Source organism: Nyctereutes procyonoides, unplaced genomic scaffold (assembly GCF_905146905.1).
Source record: "Nyctereutes procyonoides isolate TBG_1078 unplaced genomic scaffold, NYPRO_anot_genome, whole genome shotgun sequence".
In the NCBI taxonomy this organism is placed as follows: Eukaryota; Metazoa; Chordata; class Mammalia; order Carnivora; family Canidae; genus Nyctereutes; species Nyctereutes procyonoides.
Window position 1 is genome coordinate 1,671,814 of NW_026575119.1, and position 16,056 is coordinate 1,687,869.

A 16,056-nucleotide genomic window follows, 5' to 3' on the forward strand; every position below is an offset into this window, starting at 1 on the left:
TCACCCCTGGGACAAGGGGTCCCTGCCGACATCCTCTGTAGGCATGGGTGCGTTGCCACAGCTCAATGAGAAGGATGATTCTATATTTCAGTTTGACACCATGTCTCCATGTATAACTAAAGTAAATGCTACAGACTTGATTTTTGAATTACCTTTTAAAAGTTTCTACTATTAAGAAGCACCTTTTATATTTTTTATATATCTTTATCTCTGAAATAGTGCTCTCTTTAGGACTACATTTTTCATACTCTACCCTCCTTCCCTCTGCTTCAATAATCTAAGAAGAGATTGCTCCCTACTTCCATAATTTTTTTCAATGTGTCCCATTAACCTACTTAAATGCCAGCAGTAGAAAACGGGAAACTTTATGAAAGTGAGGACAGGATATCCTTCTGCAGTTACTACCTCTGATCTTTCACAGAATGGGGCTACCCATGACAGTGATTAGTCAGCACCCCTGCTGGGAAAGGCTCCCTACAATCTGCTCACTCTTCTACTTGAAGTTTATATTACAAGATAGGAGAGCTCAAAGTCTACCACCTCGTATTTGTACCTCTGGTGTCTGGTTGACTAGACTGCTTTGAAGGAGGCAGGTGCTTGTATCTCCAGTCTATTTTACTCAGTACCTCGGCCAGGAGGCTGTAATTTGCATAGGTCCACAGGAGTCACTGCCCACCACTTCAGAGTGGCTGTGTCCCTCTGCTGAAATGTCTGACCTTCTATTTCATGCTTCTGCTATCCTTAAATAGGCAATCCTTTCCTCTTCTTCCTTTTTTTTTTTTTTAGTCACTTACTAGCTCTATTTCAGCTAAATCAACCTGTGCTAGGGATGTACTGGGAACTAAGCTCCTCTGGTCTAAATATCAGTATCCCCCCCAAATTCATATGTTGACATCTACCAAACGTGATGATATTAGGAGGTAGGGACTTTGGAAGGTAATTAGGTGATGAACAAAAATAGTGTCCTTATAAAAACAGACTCAGAGATCAACTATACTTCAATTAAAATAACAGAAATAAAATAAAAATAAAACAAAACAGGGGATCCCTGGGTGGCTCAGCGGTTTGGTGCCTGCCTTCAGCCCAGGCTGTGATCCTGGAGTCCCGGGATGGAGTCCCACGTTGGGCTCCCTGCATGGAGCCTGCTTCTTCCTCTGCCTGTGTCTCTGCCTTGTGCTCTCTCTCTCTCTCTCTCTCTCTCTCTCTCTGTGTGTGTCTCTCATGAATAAATGAATAAAATCTTTAAAAAAAAAAACCAAACCAAAAACAAAACAAAACAAAACAGACCCCCTGAGAGACCCAGTGATCTCCCTAGCCCATTCCACCAAATGAGGATTCGAGAACATGGTAGTCTGCAACCAAAAAGAGGGTCCTCACCCCCAGTATGCTAGTACCCTGACCTCAGACTTCCAGCCTCCAGAATTGTGAGAAATAAATTTCTGTAGTTTATAAGCCATCTAGTCTATGGTATTTTGTTATAGTAGCTGGAACTAACTAAGATTTACATCTTAGTTAGCCTTAGGTTCTATCAAAAGTATGGTAAATATAGGACAGAGTGTCAAGCCCTACAAAAGTAGGATTTCCTGAGTCAAATAAGACAGACAAGATAGCCTTACTGATGACCCTTCCTCATTCCTGCTCTAGTTGACCTGGTACTAAGACACAGATCAAATCCATCAAGGCTTTATCTCATCTAATGTGCTCACAAGATCAATTTTGCCATTTTCAAATGCAGAGCCAGGCTCAGCCTGATGGGAACAGCTATTTATTCAATACCATTGAAATGCAAACCCTTTATAGAAAAGGAACAATGTCATACGTGATACATTAGGAACAAGAGCATCTGAGTGGAATGAGGGGTAGATCAGGGTTGGGTCCTTCTATCATCATGAAGTGTAGATTGGGATCAATGTCTGCATGTCTTCAGGGTAATAACTTTGTGTCTTCACTTGAAAAATCTCAGAACATTAGGGACAGTGATCTACTAAGAAGCATCTGAGATACAGTCATCTTGTTTAGCACAAACTTTAATTTTTACAAGAGCTTATATAAATGATTATGTACCATAAAGTCTCACTGTATTAGGTAAATCAAATTAGTACCCATATCTTGCAGTCAAGGGAAGTGAAGTGCATAATGGTTAAGAGATCTCACTGGATAGATGGATGAATGGGTTGGTGGCGGGGGGGGGGGTGAAGAAAGGAAGGAAAGAAGGATTGAAGGGAGGAACTAGGCTAAAGTCTTTCTTAAAAAATCAAAAGCTCTCTTACTTGATGGACAGATTGCAAAAGAACATCCCACATTTAGAGGTGGGTACTAGAAAAAAAGATAACAGCCCTTTACAGGTTCAAAATTTTATCTGTTCTGCAAATAGTTCCCATAAACAGCATTAATAAATACAAAAAGAATTTTTTTTGGCTGAACATATTATTAGTTCAGCTTACTTCATATATTTTAATAAATCAAACTCTGGAGAGAAAACATATTGCCAAACATTCAAACTCATGAATTAGGAATTTAGGAGAATAATTCCAAAAGCTACCACAAATCATCAAAATTTAAGATTCCTTGAGCAAAGACCACTTTACCTTGGAACTTTTCTTTGACGTGGTAATCCAATGTAGCTTAAGTTTTTCTGGTTGAAATCTAAGGAGAAAGAAATAATATAAAATTGAAATAGCTACACAATAATCTTAAAAAAAAAAACAAAACAAAACTCCAATGTGTGTGTGTGGGGGGGTATTTTTCAAAGTCCCTTTGAACATACGACTTAAGAAAAAGGAAACTGTTAACCAGACAAGAAATATGAATACAAAAATGACACCGTCTAAGAATCAAATTCCACAACACGCATCTTACAAAGGCAAGGTTTCTTCTTCCCCCAAAATTTAGCCTACATAACTCTGCTTGGGGGGGTGGGGTGGGAGACAGAAATCTGACATAGTTCAATGCTATCATTTAAATTTGTTATAGCTACAAGAATAACTCAAAGCAATTAAATACTGAATAACATAGTTAAATACTCAGGGGGAAAAAAGGAGAAAAAATTAAACAATTTCAGTCAAGGTAACCAAAAGCAGTGAAACTCATCACCGCCTGATGTATTTGAGATGCCTTTAAAGAATGTGGGTGTGCAATGGGTTCATGGAGAGCAGGGGAACACTTCTGCTGTTTTAATTGCCTCCATTAAAATCTAAACAATAACAACACATCACATCAACTTCTTGCTCCTTTATTTTTGAAGAGAAGATATGTATTAGGTAAAGACAGGTGGTAACAATCCCATGCAACAAAAACACACATCCGGGTGGACCAGTTAATCAAAACCAGGCACAGACAAATTTATACCAGTCTGATGGCAAGTAATCTGTTTTACAGCTTTTGGCATAGTAACCATTCATCCACCAAGAAAACCACAAGCAGACCACTTATACAGACTTCTAAGCAAGTGCCTCTTACTGCTTAATATTTGGGGGGCCGAAGCCTGAGGAAAATGAAGTACAAAATACCCCAGATGCTGACATGTCATTATCCAGCAACACACATCGGAATCCTGGAATTCGGAAATTCTAGACCAACTAGAGAGATACAATAAAACGAAAGGTAATAATGCCAATTAAGCATCTAGGCTTTTTTTTCCTAATTATACAAATATCTTGTTATGTATTTTAAAAATGAGAAGTCACTTCAAAAAGCTACCAAATGTTGTAGAAGAATATTCCCTGAATCTGAGGACTGTTCAAATCACCTCCCAATCGTGCATCTGTGCTGGAAAAGATTTTGACACAGAATGCCTGAATTTCACATGTGACACTCAAAACAGCTAGCATTTCAGTTTCATTCAATCAGTGGACAGAATCGGTGGTGCCACTCCAGTAGTTAAATGGAAAGCATGTATTTTCCTGTACACCCAAAACAACATTTTGTTCCAAAGAGTATCACATGAAGTTTTCGTACAAAGATAAGCACCACTGTCTACGGAATAATTTAGCATATATAGCATTCGGCTTAGAAAACTATTTTAGCTAAAACACAGCACATCCAGAACTTGATCCAAAGTTTGGGCATTCTGATTGAATTTGCAATTTTTCCTGCACAAAGGCTCTAGTGGTTGAGCAGTATCTCTAATTTAAAATAGGGGGGAAAAAACCCAAACCTCATGTTTTTCAGCCAGAAAATTAGCTAATTTATAAACTCAATTAGATCTTTCAAGTGTCCTTCGAGGAAACTGTATCACTAATGGGACACAGGAGAACACAAGGTAAAATGGAGGATGCAAAGGTATTCATCAATGTTATAAAATAAACCCGTAAGTGCAGCTCCTATATTTCTCTAGCCTTACCTTGTTTCTCAGAGAACTTGAAAGCTCCCAGATAGCTGGCAATCTCTGGGCTTCTGAACATGGTGGCACAGAGAAAGTTGAGGTGCACAGCCTGCTCTATAGCTCAGTGCTCAACCAGCCCTGGCCTTCAGCTCGTCTAAGCAAAACTGGGTTGAGAGTTTTCACAGCACAGGGCTGGAGCAATTGGGCACTCGTGTCCTTGAAAGTATAGTAAATGCAGAGCAGGAGGCTGCAGGCTGGAACAGCTCAAACCCCGTAATCAGATTACAAGCAGAAATCAGGCCTGGGGATGCGGGAGCAGGCTGCACTCCACGGACCGGCCATTCATGATGTTACCACTTCAAAGCAAGGGCCGAATCCCAGCTCCTGCTCCAGCTACAGAGACAATGCTGCAACCCAACCGCCACGCCACCACCACCGCCACCGGGGGAGTCAAAAACAACTCCTCCTCTCCCTAAAAATAAACAAAAAGGAACTGTACAGAGACTCTTGATGTATTGAGAAGCGGGGAAGCCGCCTAACGATTCCCAGGCTGCTCTGAGTCTGGCTTTGGCTAAGTTAAATGAAATATTTCACCTAACAGGGAGCCAAAACCCCATCGTTAAGAGTTAAGATTTATGAACAACATGTGAGTTAAATTGTGGGAAAAGACAAGGCAGATATTATTGGAGGTTCAAAAATTTTAATTTGAGACAGAAGCTCTTAAGTTAGGCATTACCTCTTGGGCTGCCCCTTTTTTATTTCATTGTTATTTTTTTTAAAGGGACTTAATTTTTATAAAGTAGGTCCAGGTTTACGGCAAAACTGAAGGGAAGGTGACAGAGAGGGTGTCACCTGTAGGGTGACAACACGCATGGGCTTCCCTAGGGGCAACATCACTCGCCAGAGTGGTGTATTTTTACCAAGGATGAACCTGCATTGACAAGTCATAATCACCCACGGTCCATGGTTTACCTGAAGATCTACAATATCCTATGCGTTTGGACAAATGTATAATGACATATCTTTCACTGTGATACCACACAGTCAGTATTTTCAATGCCCTCAAAATCCTGTCTATTCACTTCCCTCCTCTGCCCCCTGCAAACTACTGCTTTTTTCCCATCTCCCTCATTTTGCCTTTTCTAGAACATCGTGTAGCTGCAGTCACATAGCATATGGCCTTTTCAGATTGGCTTCTTTCGTTTGGTAACACACATTTAAGGATCCTCCATGTCTTTCCATGGCTTGACAGCTCACATCTTTTCAGTGATTAATAATATTCCATTGTCTGGATGGACTGCAGTTTGTTTATCCATTCACATACTGAATAGTTGCTTCCATGTTTGGGCAACTATGAATAAAGCTGTTATAAACATCCATGTGCAGGTTTCTGTGTAGAAGACATGAGTTTTCAACTCCTTTGGGTAAAGACCAAGGAGTGTGATTGCTGCATCGTATAGAGTAGGAACATGTTTAGTTTTGTCAGAAAGCGCCAAAGTGTCTGGGAAAGTGGCTGTACCATTTTGCATTCTCACCAGCAATGTATGAAAGTTTATGTTGCTCCAATCCTTGCCAGCATGTGGTGGTGTCTGTGTTTGGAATTTTTGCCATTCTTTTTTTTTTTTTTTAAGATTCTATTTATTCATGAGAGACACACAGAGAGAGAGTCAGAGATACAGGCAGAGGGAGAAGCAGGCTCCCTGAGGGGAGCCCAATGTGGGATTCGATCCCGGGATGCTGGCATCATGACCTGAGCCGAAGGCAGACACTCAACAGTTCAGCCACCTAGGTGTTCCAATTTTTGCCATTCTAATAAGTGCATAGTAATATCTTACTGTTTTGAGTTTCCCTGATGACATGTGATGTGGAACATCTGTTTTTATATTCTTCTTTTTTAAGATTTTATTTATTTATTCATGAAAGACACAAAGAGAGAGGCAGAGACATAGGCAGAGGGAGAAGCAGGCTCCTTGCAGGGAGCCCGAGGCGTGACTTGATTCCAGGACCCTGGGATCATGCCCCAAACCAAAGGCAAGACCCTCAACTACTGAGCCACTCAGGCATCCTCTCTTTTCATATTCTTATTTGCCATCTGTGTATCTTCTTTGGTGAGGTGTCTGCTGAGATCTTTTGGCCCACTTTTACTCCATTGTTTGCTTTCTTATCATTACTTTTTAAGAACTCTTTGTATATTTTGGATAACAGGCCTCTATCAGATGTGTCTTTTGCAAATATTTTTTTGTAGCCTGTGGATTTTCTAATTCTCTTGAAATTGTCTTTTCTAGGAGTTTTATAAATTTAATGAAGTCTAGCCTGTCAATTCTTTCTTTCATGGATCATTTCTTGTGCTTGCTTCAGCAGTACATATACTAAAAATCATGGATCGTGCCTTTGGTGTTGTATCTCAAAAGGCGCCTGGGTGGCTCAGCCTGTCAAGTGTCTGGCTCTTGATTTCAGCTCAGGTCATGATCTCAGGATCATGAGATCGAGACCTGCATCGAGCTCTGTGCTGAGCATGGAGCCTGCTTGAGATTCTCTCTCTTCCTCTCCCTTGCCCCTTTCCCCATGCACCCCCTCTAAAAAATAAATAAAAAAAGAATAAAAAGCATCACCATTCCCACAGTCATCTGGGTTTTCTCCTATATTCTTATCTAGGTATTTTATAGTTTTGTGTTTTACATTTAGGTCTATGATCCATTTTGCTTTTGCTGAAGAGACTATCTTTTTGCTCCCTCACCTTGCCTGAGAGTCTCTACTCCCATGTGCCCTGACTCCCTGCACTGTCCTTTCTATGTCTCCAATCATAGGAGCAATGGTTTGCCCTGGGTCCTCCCCTCTCCTATAGATCCAAGAAGAGTTGTTGATTTTTCAGTCCATTCCAGCTTCTTTCTTGCTATGGGATCAAGTGGTGACTTTAAGTTTCTTACATGCAGGACTGGAAACCATGGAGTGCCCCATTTGTTTTTAACTGCAACATGTAGATGGTGAGGCCAAGCAGTAATGATGCAATTCCATGAAAAAATATGCAATAATTAGTGCCTGGTAATTTTATAGCTAAAATAAGCATTAATGAGAACATAAGAAAATGGTCTCATTTACAAGATGAGGAACAGGACTAGTGGAGTAACTTGCTTATGTGTAGACATTTGGTTAGCGATGGATCTGGGGAAGATGGGCTCCAGATCATGATTTGCCCCATACACCACTGAGAGGCAGGAATCTTCAGTACATCCATCTTTGTGGCCTTGGTCCTGAACACCATACCTGGTGCACAGCAGGCCAACAGAGAAGGTGTGCTGAATGACCATACAAAACAATGGTGTTATCTTTACTGATGGCTAGAAGTCACACTCTAAAGTCATTTTCATTGACTTTATATGCTGATTTCAAACAAGATGGACTTAAACTGATCTCTAAACTACAAACTTAACTGGAAAAGGAAGAATCATATGTCAAATAAATCAAGAAGGTACATTAGCACTGGTTACTTCGTGGGTGTGTAGTGGCATTTAGCATTCTCTCTATACTGCTGGTTACTACAACTCTGATAAAGGCTAGGGAGAAATATGGCAAATAGAGCAGTTAAAAAAGAAAAACAAAACTCAGCAAGGGACAACACATGTAGCCGTAGATAACTGTAGTAGACATTTTGTTGTCAGGTCAGGGCTGACTGGAAAAAAGGAGGAAAAAGGAAGTGTTGGAAGGTGAAGAGGAAGGGAGGAAATTGTGCAAACAACTGATTCTGGAAATGAGTAATTAGATGAGATGAAATAATATTTATATTTATATATAATCTTTGTAAAGAATTTAGTTTATAAAACACAGTACCACATGCTCATGACCATTTTCATTCCTGAAAACTACTCATCTTAGAGAATACTCGGAATTATACTAAGTATATCTAAATGTTCCTTTTAATTATTACTAAGGAGTAACTAGTTTGAATTTTTTAAATGAAATTCCAATAGAAAAATAAAAAGAATCTGGATATTCTCCATAAGTTGGTAATGGAATCTAACCAGAATTATTTGCCTCGCCCATCCATTATGGAAAAAAGCAAACAGATTTAAATATGGCTTCAGTCTTGAAAAGAAAAAGCCAACATTCTTTATTAAATTATGGATATACAATTTAATTTCTTATTTAATTATCCCATCCTCACGAGATCATAAAGATGACAGAAATCTATATTTTACATCAGTAGAAAGTATGAAGTTTTAAAATTTACTCTCCAATAATTAGAAATGACAATTAATAATAATTTTATTATTTTAGTTTGGTTCATTCACACAGAGGAGCTACTAAATAGACATTTCGTCACATCATTCTGTAAGTTAGCATATTTTATTTCTCTGTAGAGAAAATTATAAGTTGTAGTTGTGATTTTATTACATTTCAGGGAGAAGATATCTTAATTTAAAACAGAGATGGTGCCGATTCCCTTTCCTACAACATCATTTAACCACCAGCTCAGAACAAAGAAAGGAGGGCTACAAAATACACAAAATTCTCTGCCACTGTGTCCACTTAGAAACACTAATCTTTTCCATTTTTAAAGCACCATAGTCTTCAATGCTCAGAAGTAATGTTTTATGGAAGTATGTTACAGGATATGTTTTGAAGTTTCAATCTTGAAATTAAAAAGAAAGCAAACGTTGGGGTTTTCTCTATATAGACACACATACAAAGAACGCTTCATGAGAAGGAGCATAAATGTGTGAATGGGAGGGCAGGAGGGAGATTGCCGTCATGGGCATGCATATGTCATGTCATGATCTGTGGGTGTAGAAAGATCTATGAGTGGGCCACTGAGATGCTGACATCCCAAAGTGAAATCACTCAGACAACTGAATCAGGCCTTGGTAAATCCAAAGCCATAGACTCTGAGAAAATGAGCTTAAGGGGCCTTTCTGATCACGTGGTGTTTATTTTGCTAAATGTTAGGCAACCTCCTCAAGGTCACACAGCATACGGTGTGGCAGTGCCAGACCAGAAATCCATATTCTCTCACTCTCCCTACCACAACTCTCACATTCCCGATTGGCCTGGACACAAAATAACAGGGGCTGTTGCTGTAAATGTGTCCTGGATTGATGTCACAGGGTCCCCAGCCCTCTGACCTACGTTGGTTTTATTGGTAAAAAGGCCAGTCTGACCCCCGGAAGAGTCAAGCCAGCTTCTGGTTGCTTCTTACAAATCTCATAAGACTCCTTGGTCTGGTTTTTGTTCTAGAGATGCTCCTCAAACCCAATGGTGACATGAGACGTGAGTGAGTAGAACAGATATATCTGAGACCTTTAGGCAAAGACAGAAGTCAGGGCTTCTTGGAGTATGGGTATTATGGAAAAAAGCAAGTAACCTATGATTCTTCCTTCCCTTAAATAAGGTCCCCACCTTATTGGAGAGGACAAGATAAAGATGTTTCTATCAATCTGTAAGACTGTATAAAGCCATGACTCAGTAATTCTACTTCTAGAAATGTTCTAAGGAAATGACTTTGAATGAGTACAAGGATGTTTACCACAGTCTTGTTTATAAACACATGAAACTGGAACCGGCCTACATAGGAAAACACATAGAAAAATGGGTAAATTACACAAGAAAACCAAGTTTGATACTCAGTTGGTGATTTGAAAAGCTTTTCATCACGATGAGAGATAGACACCCCACCTTATCACAAAGACAGTAAACACTCCAAAACATGAATTGTTGCACATACATAACAGACATAACTCTGCTCATATATTTCCTCCTCTATTGTCCAAAGTTCCCACAATAAGCATGAATGACTTCTAGAATTACCAAAACAAATTACAAATAAAGACAAAGGTCCTACGTCTTTTTGAAATCCCAAGGCTTAGATTTGGTCTAATCATGCAGAAGAAAATTTTGAATGGAATTGTGTCTGTGGGCTCACAGCACAACATCAACCTGCCCTTCACCCCTGAGCATATGCATTTCTTGGCTTTAGGAGAGTTGGCCCAGAGAATCGCCAAGGCCCTTGGTAACATGCAACTCAGTGTTTCTCAAACTCCACCCCACACGGGCCACAATCCCATGGAAGTCTTGGGCCAACTCTCGCTGCCAACCAACATGGAATTTACCTATTCAAGCCCTTCCATGGTCTTCTCTCTCAGCATTTCTCTATTGCCAACTACACTTTTCCTGCTCTTTAGAAGACATGGCTTATCAAAACTTGAGGTGCAACCCCTGAGACACATTCCCAGCACAAGACCTGGCTCAGAACAACCAATTGTAAATACTGGATGAACGAGTGAATGAAGTGAACAAGCAAACAGACAATGGGCTCGCTTCTATTCTTCCTCGTTCTTAGATTCTGGCTCATTCACAGCCAAATCTATTTCTTTTCTAGGAGGCATAAAGGAGAAGTCTTACCACTCCTTCTTTAACTTGAGACTCTTCGGAACATCTTGTCTTTCCTACACCATGAAGTAGGGATGTGCAAGGGGAAGAATAGGAAAAAAACATTAAAGATTTGCCAGGGATATGATGTAATAGAGAAACAGGAGCTGATTTCTGCAGCCTAACTGGGGATAATGTCAGTGTGAGTTCAGGTAAGAAGGGTCACCTCCTAAATGGCCACGGTCAAAAGATAAGGCATTAGATGACAGAGGATCAAAGTTTTAACCCCTCAGGGACTATGGTTCACAGCTGTGGCTCAGGATTACATGGAGGCTTTACTGCAGGGCCAATCCTCCTATCTGCTCTCTGGTTGACAACATTCATGCACCCTTCAATGTGAGTGGAAGTTATCCTTTGAGGGTCGTCATCATGGAGGAGGAAATGGGAAAAGGCCAATGAACTTTGACTCTCCCAAAATTGAAGTGAAAATAGCCTGTTAGCCAAAATCCTTACCAAGAACATATGCAGTCGCTTAACACATATCTCGTATGTCATGTCTATATATCCTGTATTCTTACAATGAACTAATAAGCTAGAGAAAAGACAATGTTATTAAGAAAATCATAAGGAAAAATACATTTACAGTACTGCCCTGTATTTCTTGGAACGAACCACAGAGCAGTAAATCTGAACTGTTGAAACCTGTGTTGTTCAAGGGTCAACTGTATGGGGGAAGCAGCCCGAAAACCGGGGTGTGTCATCCAATCCCTGCATGGATCTCTGTATTGAAAAGAGATGCAGGTGCATTTGACATTCCCGCCGAGGCCTTTGTGCTGTCACCTCACGCTTCCTCACTGTGGTGTCTGAACAGCACCTGAAGTGCTCCCAGTCCACGGGAAGGTGAGCTGATGTTTACACGGGCAATCCTGACTACATAGTGTGAGTTACTGATACATTTCTATGATTTTAACAAGTACGGCAGAACAATTTTAATGAAATCTACTATAAGCTACTACAAGCTCTGGCTGGACTAAAATTCCGTAATGAAGGCTGTTTTTATAGCCTAGTAAAGGAGCATTTTGTATGCTGGAAGCAGCTGGAAATGGTATTCACATTTTCTGTGGTGGATTTTATTTATGTGCAGAGACACTGAATCTGGGACAGATCTGCCTGATGTGGGGCCATCCCACCAGTGGGAAGCCCAGTTAGTGCTTTTCGTTTCCCTTTTATCACGCACTAGTTTATTCAGACATTCCAGATTCCTTATTTTAGAGTTATTCTCCTCCTGTGTGCATAGTAAAGGCTTTGTGAATTTTGGTTAGTGGTAATATTTAGGATCAGTCTCAAATAAAATTTTGTGTTATAGGATTGTGTAATTTTAAACAGGCCAAGTATGTAGACTTGAAAAGGCAAAAGTACTTTCAACGATAAGAAATATGACAATTCACAGATACTTCTGTATCAGATGTGTTGAAAGAACCGTGTCCCTCTTGCTACAGGAAAGATCTCGTTTTTAAAGAAAAAGTCTACTGCAAACTCTTAGGGACTTATTCAGGTCTTTGAATGTCCAAAAAAAGAATGTTAACAGTTGAGGTAAAAATTATCTCCAATCATGTTAGTTTCTGGCCAATTCTGAATCTTTAGCTAATGATTCTTGGGAAAATAACCCAGGTAGCTTACAGGAAGAGAGGATGGTCAACCATTTCTCAGAGCAAGGAAAAAAGAACAAAAACAAAGGTCAGTTCCATGTTTAAAATGCATGCTGAAATACACCTGCAATGGAATATTATTCAGCCTTAAGGAATGAAGTTCTGACATGTGCTATGATGATATGGATGAACCTTCAAGACATTATGTTCAATGACTAAGCCAGACACAAAGGACAAATATTGCATGATTTTAAAACACGAGGTATGTCAAGTAGTGAAATTTATAGTGACAGGAGGTAGAACTATGGTTACCCAGAAGCTGGTAAGCAGGGGGAATGCGGAGCTATAATGGGGACACAGTTTTATTTGGAGAAGATGAGAAAGTTCGGGAGATGGATGGTGAGGATGGTTGCCAGCTAATGTAAATGTACTTAATGCCACTGATGTGCACTTAAAAATGGTTAAAATGGTATTATATTTTAGCACAAATTTTTTAAATAAAAAGTATATTAAAGGTAAAACACAAAGTAATGCAAGTTATAGGCATACGCTGGGTGTCCAGGCACAGGTCTCCTGAGGGGCATTGGACCGAAGGCAGATGCTGGCTTACATGCGTCCACTACTCCTTCCAGGTCAGAGACGCCCAGAACTTTTTTGACCTATTCGAAACACCAATACACAAAAGGTCCTTCAACAATGATCTGACAAATAAGTATATACTTAGGTATTTAGTGTGTAAAATCTGAAACTATGTCCTAGAACAGGAGGTGGAGAACACTGTTCCTGAGAGCTATGGGGGCCCAAGCCCCACCTGGCTTGCTCACTGAGGGTGGAACCCAAGCTGAGGGGAAGGGGGCTGGCATGATTACAATTATCCAGGGAGCTCACAGAAGGCTTCTGCCAACTGCAGTCATTCAATACTTGCTATTTGATGGTTTTAACATGAACAGAAAGTAGGAAATACTGAATCATCAGATATGAGAATTTTTTATAAGTCTAAAAATCCAGATGGTAGACCAGTAAATGTATATTACTGTTGATCCTGATAGATTATAGCTGTCATTCAACTATACTTGAGTGATTTGAAAGAAAGGGCTTTGAATAAAATAATTTCTGGGCTTCCTTGTCCCCAGAAGAGCATTTTTATAAAAACAACAACAACCCCCTCACAAAACTAATTAATTAAAAAAAAAAATCCAGCAACCTACCATCCCCAGCATCTCAATATTTTCTACAAGTGTACATTAACTGGTACCCAGGACCCTACCTAGAGTCTCAAAACAGTTGCCAATGCGTTTGCTGAAGGATAGAGGGCAGGGGGGAGGGTGTTGCTAAGATCAGACATGTTCTTAATAGCTTTCTCCACGGGCAGTGATCACCATGAAAGCAGATCCTGTGCTCAAAGATTAGTGGCATAGGAAGGTTATGACATAGAAGTTGAAGATATAGTCTTTTCTGCTTGAAATGACTAAAAATATTCTTACACTGATGAGTCAGTTTAATCTGTGATACAAAGGCAAGTGATATTAAAATTTGGTGCTCCTCAGAGCCACATGGGTGCTTGTTAAGAATGAAGGTTCTCCCTACCCCAGGTGGTTAGGACGTGCTCGAAAGTTCGAAAACCACTAGAATAAGCCATTCATTATATTACGTCCAGGAAGAAGCAGGAAAATCTAATCAAATGGATGAGTCTGATGAAAGAAGGCTCCCTGGAGAAGGTGATGGTGAGCCTAGCTAGGAATGGGGGAGAGTATGTGCCAGGAGGAAGCAGTCATGTAAGCGTGACAGATGGGATGAGAGCAGTGCTTTATCACAGGAGGTGTGAGCTGAAAGGGGGGGCCATGTCAGAGGAAGTGTGAGAGTCCAGGCCGCAGCACAGAGGCAGGAAGGCAGGAACCTCCCAGAACAAGAGATTCACCTGCTGTGAAGAAACATGAAAGCCATCACTAAAGTCCAAGCAGAAGAAGAAATTTCAGATTCTCTTCATGTCTTGACACCAAGCTGAAACACATCATGCTGCATGGTTTTTAGGTGGTGTGAAAAGCATTTCTAGGAGCACAGATGTACTGGCCAAGTCTCTTCCCATAAGAGGCTGGTGTGCCTCTTACTATAACGGGGACTGCAGATAGCAAAATAAAAAAGTTTATAAAGGCCAACATCTTTTTGATAAACTTGCTATTGTGATCCTTCGACGGGTCACAACCTGGCCGGTGGCTGGCCACCGCACTGCTGGGCTTTGGTCTCTGTTACCAGACACGACTGGCCAGTCAACATGTCACGGGCACCTGAAGCCAGTGAAGCGGACTGACTGCCCAGGATGTAAGCTACAGGACCAGTTCAGTGCTGGAGGAAGATGTCCTCTGAGAGCTAGCATTTCTCCCCGTCTGCACAGGATTTCCAGTTAGATGCTCAGCCACCTACCTGAACCCAACATGCAAAAGACAAATGTCAAAGATTTGGTCTCTCCCCGCTTCTTGCCCCAGACCTCTCCTACGTCCTGCAGTGTATTCCCACTTCACTTACAGAAGCCACCTCTTCGTTCCCAGTAGGATTCACTGAGCACCAGCAGTCAGGTCCCAGAGTGGTCGGCATGCTGAAATGACTGCCTGCGCTCCATGAGTTCCCAGTCTAGACGAGATCACCTAACAGATGCACGACTGGCTTTTGCACACAGTGCCAAGTCCTCTTCCATCTTGTTCTCACTGAACCTTTTGAAGTTTCCCCACTTCTTCCATTATTCCTATCAGGTAGATAGACTTGTCTTCCCCAGGTTTGATATTGCTCCTCATGCATTCATTCACTCACTTACTCATTCATTACTTTTACATTAAGTTCTTCCCAAGGATAATGGGAGACCATTCCCTCCTGCTTCAGCACAACCAAGTGCACAGCAGAGTTGAGACAAACATGGAGGGAGGACAAGTCCTCACTTCCTAAAAGGGAGAACAGGAGGCTCCTCCTTCCACCTCTTATCTTCAAAACACCTCGTGATATGAGCTGAAGTATTTTAACCGTGACAACGTGGAAATAAGTATGTCAACTCTAGTGTCCTAGCTGATGTAAATTATGTGATTTTTTTTACACTCATATTGATTTGGAGTGAAATATTTTATCATTGCTCCATTGTAGCTAATCACTTATTGAAGTAATTAAGAAATAATCAAAACAACCGATTAAAACAGTATAATTCATATGAGTCAGAAATCCTTCCCCTTAAAAAGGCGACACTTTAAACTTTCTCAGAACAGGGGCTATTCCTTAAATCAAATCATTGTTTACCATTAAAGCTATATACATCTATTTTAAAATCACATTGGAAAACTCAATTACCTACCTGCTAGAGTCCTAACTTCCTCATTCGAGATAACTAGATGTAAAAAAACTCAAGCAATAGTCTTGAGATTTACAATGCCGTAGACTTTGTGTCTTCTCATTCAGGGGCTCAAAGTTTATGTTCTAACAAGAAGCCTCTTCCTTCCCCTTGACGTCTTTGTGATGTATAAAGAAAATGTACCCACTCCAGAGGTTTCTCTGCTCTTTCTTGTTCTGCACACAGTTAATCTTTTTCTCTCTACAATTTGCGGTGCAGTAATGTGCCCCTCAGGCAACACGCTTTGCATCAAGTTTCAAGAGTCTTCTAAGGTCCTAGGGAAGCTCAGCACCAAGCTAACAAATCCCTTTTTGTACAGGTCAAAGGTTCTTGTGTTAAGAACAAGTAAG

General features: G+C 40.5%; 1 protein-coding gene across 20 annotated transcripts in view; it reads right to left on the reverse strand.

The window, feature by feature from the left end:
• Positions 1-16,056, reverse strand: part of SVIL (supervillin) — a 231,753-nt gene that overhangs the window by 99,157 nt on the left and 116,540 nt on the right. For all 20 annotated transcript variants that reach the window (XM_055334465.1, XM_055334464.1, XM_055334476.1 and 17 more), the window contains one exon: positions 2,589-2,646. The gene's annotated coding sequence lies outside the window, so the exon portion shown is untranslated. The remainder of the gene's footprint in view (positions 1-2,588; positions 2,647-16,056) is intronic.